Below are 5,802 nucleotides of genomic sequence, written 5' to 3'. Positions count from 1 at the left end.
TAGGTCCCAAACAAGGCACAAACAGGAACTCCTCCCCGCCTTATAGTGCCCTTACTCTTAAAACATACCTTCTACTCTCTGAGACAATGAGGGAAAGCCCAAGGTGGTCACATTTGACCACCTTCCTTGTCTTCTCTCATTTCTTTTGGAAGGAAAAGAAGTGTTTTCTTTTACCTCCCTTACGTAATTTCATTCTTCCTGATTCTTGCTAAGCCTTAGTGGGGAGCGAGTCATTTCCTTAAACTATAGGAGGACCCTACGAACATCTAAGCTAGGATGAAAACAAGGAGAATAAAAAGATTTAGAAAATTCTCTCTCCAGATGTCCTAATTTGCAGAGGTATTAGTTTATTGAATAACCCAATTTTGCATTTCAGAAGCTAAATATTACCTATTTATCTGACTTACTTCTTCTTGAGCCACACTCTCCCCACAAACTACAGCAAATGTTTTATATGGGAAACCCAAAGGACAGAAAGGACATTAATAATTTTCCAAGACTACCTCCATTGCATATGTACATAACAGCCTCCATCAGAACAGACAGACAAGTTCAGTATAACATAATCACAGTCCAATGCATGGATACACACATATATACCTTTACAATGCAATGCTTTTTTCCTTTGTATACATTACTTCTAAAAATCTTACTTTTTCATTCCAATGTTTTCTTGTATGCCGTCAACTTTGATTAAAAAAGTACTAGAATTTTGAAATTATTTTCTTACTTTTATTATGAGATGATAGAGAAATTAAAGAACTCCTCTTAAAAAAATAATTTTTTAATGAACAACAGAGGCCTTGAGCTATATATGTAATTTGTAATAGGCAGGGAATTATTTTTAGGTAGTCTTTGTTGAATACCTAATACCATCCTATATACACATATAATCAATATTTCATCAGCAATTGCATTCTCCTTGTTATCACAGAACTCCAGGACTTTACTAAGTTTCTCCCACTCCAGGGATGTTTTACATGCATACAATGGTGAATCTGGGGTATTTCATTTTTCCTGCTCTGGTCCCTGTCTGATAAATATCTCTACATCCCTCAGGCCTGCTGACACTGCTAAACACCATCAATTCCTATAGACTCCAGTCTCCTGCCATCACCATCACTCAAGTACTGATGCCTCATGGGACCAAAATTGCAAAGTAAATAAGAAGGCTTCTTCCATGTTTTGGGGATACACTCTATTAGAGAAATACTATAAGCAGTGCTACTACTTGTGCTGGAATGTCTCACAAAGATTTTATTAAACAGCTCTTTCAATTTTTTCATATAAGTTATCCAACATAGCTCTCTAAACTCTGATATAATTTCATGATGGGCTGAACTGAGCCAAATCTGAGTGGCAGATTCATACTATCTCAATAATCACTGTTCTCTCTCCAAAGATTGAGGCTTTGTTTCTGGGTCAAATTGGTCTATCTGACTCTTCTCTTAAGATGAATTCCATTCTGGGTTTCTTAGTGACTCATGCAAGTTGAGTTCTGGTGGGCCTACCCTGGTTTGCCAGACATTCCCAGGAATGTCTGAAGCCCAACAATAAATACAGCTTAGGCTGAAAGTGACATATTTGCTATATTTCTTTCTTCCAAATCTAATAAGGTGATAAATAGAGGCTGCAAAGTTCAAAGGATTTGCTTCCATGCTTCCAGGATCATTATTCCATGTTCTGGACTTAACACAAATAAGAACTCTTTTAAGATACTAGGGTCTGTTGGGGCTATCTCCTGAAATTAAAAGACAAAGATACATTGGTGGGAGTTATGTGGGCAAGATGGCAATGTAGGAATTTCTAGCACTCATATCTTTCCAGAAATATCAATTTGAACAACTATCTACACACAAAAATACCTTCACAAGAGGTAAGAATTTCAGGTAAGAAATTATAGCATGTAGGTAGAGTAGAGACAGAAGAAAAGATGCATTAAAGAAGATAGGAAAGAGTTTCACATTACTCCTGTCACCCTTCCCTCAAGCCTAGGCAGCTCGGCAGGGGAGAAACACCCTCCTTGCTGGGGAAGAGAAGTGAATTGAGCACCCAACTTCACCACAAGCTCCAGCACCAGGGACAGGCCAACTCCCGCAAATCCAGGCTCCCGACCCACCCTACCTTTGGCTGGCTCCTATGACCCCAGATAGTTCCTGGGGCCCCACTGGACTTGAATTATACTTTAGATTAAATGGACCTAACACACACATACAGAACACCACATCCAACAGCAGTAGAACACACTCTCAAGTGTACATAGATCATATCTTAGGTTACAAAGCAAGCCTCAGCAAATATAAGAGTGAAAGCATATCGAGTATCTCTTCCAACTACAATAGCATAAAACCAGAAATCAAGAACAAGAGGAAAACTGGAATATTTGCAAACACTGGAAATTAAACAACATACTCCTGACAAACGATGGTTCGAAGAATAAATCAAAAGGGAAATCAAAAAATATCTTGAGATAAGTGAAAATGAAAACACAACATACCAAAACTTATGGGATGCAGTTCTAAAAAGGAAGATTATAGTGATAAATGCCTACATTAAGAAAAAAAGAAAAATTTCAATAAGCAACCTAGTTTTATACCTCAAGAATCTAGAAAGAGAAGAACTAAGCCCAAAGTTAGCAAAAGGAAGAAAAAACAATACAAACAGATCAGAGCAGATATAAATGAAATAGAAACCAGAAAAATAGAAAAGATCAATGAAACTAAGAGCTGTTTTCTGAAGAGATATACAAAATTGACAAATCTTTAGCTAAACTAAGAAAAAAGAGAGAAGACTCAATAAATAACATAAGAAATTAAAGAGGAGACATTGCAACTGATATTAGAGAAATAAAAAGCGTCATTAGAGATTACCATGAACAACTAACTACATACCAACAAATTGGATAACCTATAATAAATTGATAAATTCCCATAAGCATACAACATAGCAAGACTGAATCATGAAGAAATAGAAAATCTGAACAGACTACTAACATGTAAGAAGAGCAAAGCAGTAATCAAAAACCTCCCAACAAAGAAAAGCCCAGGACCAGGTGGTTTCACTAGTGAATTCTACCAAACATTAAAAGAAGAATTAACACCAAATTTTCTCAAACTCTTCAAAAAAACTGAAGAGGAGGGAACATTCCCAAACTCATTTTATGAGGCCAGCATTAGCCTGATACCAAAGCCAGATAAGGGTACTACGAGAAAACTACAGATTAATATCCCTGACAAATATAGATACAAAAATCGTCAACGAAATACCAGCGAAACAAATTCATCAGCATATTAAAAAAATCACATCCATCATACCAAACAGGATTTATACCTGGCTGAACTTATACCATGGATAAGTTCAACATACACAAATCAATAAATGTGATACACCACATTAATGAATGATTAAAACCATATGATCACCTTAATGCATGCAGAAAAAGTACTTGATAAAATTCAACATCATTTGATGTTTACAACTCTCAATAAGTTAGGTATAGAAGGAACATACCTCAACAGAATAAAAGCTATACATGACAAGCCCACAGATAATCTCATACTCAGTAGTAAAAAGTTGAAAGCTTTCCCTCCAAGACCAGGAACAAGACATGGGTGGTCATTCTTACCACTGTTATTCAACATAAGACTGGAAGTCTTAGCCACAACAATTAGGTAACAAAACAAAAATAAAATAAAATAAAAGGAATGCAAATCAGAAAGGAAGAAGTAAATTCTGTTTGCCAATGACATGATCTTATATATAGAAAATCCTAAAGGCTCTACTAAAAAACTGTTGGAATAAACAAATTCAGTAAAGTTCCAGGATACAAATTCAGTTGTGTTTCTATATGCCAACAAGGAAATATCTGAAAAAGAAATAAAGAAAATAATCTTATTTATAACAGCATCAAAAACAATAAAATACTTAGAAATAAACAGCCAAGGAGGTGAAAGATCTTACACTAAAAATTATAAAACACTGATTAAAGAGACTGAAGAAGACAAATAAATGAAAAGATATTCCATATTCATGGATTGGAAGAATATTGTTAAAATGTCCATACTACCCAAAGCCATCTATAGATTCAATGCAATCTCTATAAATGGCAATTTCAATAGAAATAGAAAAAAATGGCGATGTCAACAGAAATAGAAAAAAAAATCCTAAAACCTGTGTGGAACCACAAAGACCCAAAATAGCCAAAGCATTCTTAAGCAAGATCATCAATGCTGGAGGCATCAAACTTCTTGATTTCAAACTTTATTACAAAGCCACAGTAATCAAAATAGCAGAGTGCTGGCATAAAAACAGACACACAGACCAATGGAACAGAATACAGAGACCAAAAATAAACCTACACATACATGGTCAACTAATATTTGAGAAGAGAGCCAAGAATATTCAATAAATGGTGTTGGGAATACTGGACAGCCACATGTAAACAAAAGAAATTGGACCCTTATCTTACATCACACAAAAATTAACTTGAATAGGATTAAAGAGTTTAATGTAAGACCTGAAACTGTAAAACTCCTAGATGAAAATATAGGGGAAATAACTCCTTTACATTGGTCTTGGCAACAATTTTTTGTATATGACACCAGAAGTGTAAGCAACAAAAGTAAAACACAAACAAGTGTGACTACCTCAAATTAGTTTCTGCACAGCAAAATAAATGACCAACGAAATGAAAATACAAACTATATAATGGGAGAAAAAAACTGCTAACCATGTATCTAATCAGAGTTTAATATCCAAAATATATAAAGAATTCATACAACTCAACAGCAAAAAAAAAAATCTAATTAAAAAATGGGCAGCGGACCAGAATGTTTTTCCAAAGAAGACATAAAAATGGCCAACAGGTACATGAAAAAATGCTCAACATCACTAATCAGCAAGGAAATACAAACTGAAACCACACCTCACACCTGTTAGGATGGCTAGTATCAAAGATATAACAAGTGTTGGCAAGGATGTGGAGAAAAGGGAACCCTTGTGCACTGCTGATGGGAATAAATGGGTACAGCCACTATGGGAAAAGGCATGAAGATTCCTCAAAAAAACTAAAAATAGAACTACCATATGATCCAGCAACTCTTCTTCTGGGTATATAACCAAAGGAAATGAAATCAGCATCTCAAAGAGATGTCTGCACCCCCTCATGTTCATTGTAACAATATTCGCAATGCCCAAGACATGTATACAACCTATATGGCCCCTGAGAAATAAACAGAAAATGTGATATATAATTCAATATACATATATAGTGAAATAATGTCATAAAAAGAAAGAAACTCTACCATTTGTGACAACATAGATGAACCTTGAAGGCATTATGCTAAGTGAAATAAATGAGGCAGAAAGATACAAATACTGCATGATCTCACTTATATATGGAATCTAAAAAAAAATGTCAAACTCATGAAAACATAACAGTGGTTGCCAGAGGCTGGGGGTGGGAGGAACAGGGCGATGGTCAAAAAGTAAAAGCTTCCAGTTGTAAGCTGGGGCTCTAATATACAATATGGTGACTGAAGTTAACAATATTGTATTATATACATGAAAGATGATAAGCGAGTAGATCTTAAATGTTCTCACCACAAAAAGAAATGGCAATTATGTTAACTGATAGAAGTGTTAACTAACTTTACTGTGGTAATCATTTCACAATATAAATGTGTATCAATTTATCATGTGTACACCTTAAACTTCACAATGATATATGTCAATTACATCTCAATAAATCTGAGAAAAGAATTTCTTTCCCCCTCTTTAATTCCCCCCATCCACCCACTTCCA

The sequence above is a fragment of the Pteropus vampyrus genome, unplaced genomic scaffold, assembly GCF_000151845.1.
Source record: "Pteropus vampyrus isolate Shadow unplaced genomic scaffold, Pvam_2.0 Scaffold483, whole genome shotgun sequence".
NCBI classification, from domain to species: domain Eukaryota; kingdom Metazoa; phylum Chordata; class Mammalia; order Chiroptera; family Pteropodidae; genus Pteropus; species Pteropus vampyrus.
This window is presented reverse-complemented; position numbering follows the sequence as displayed.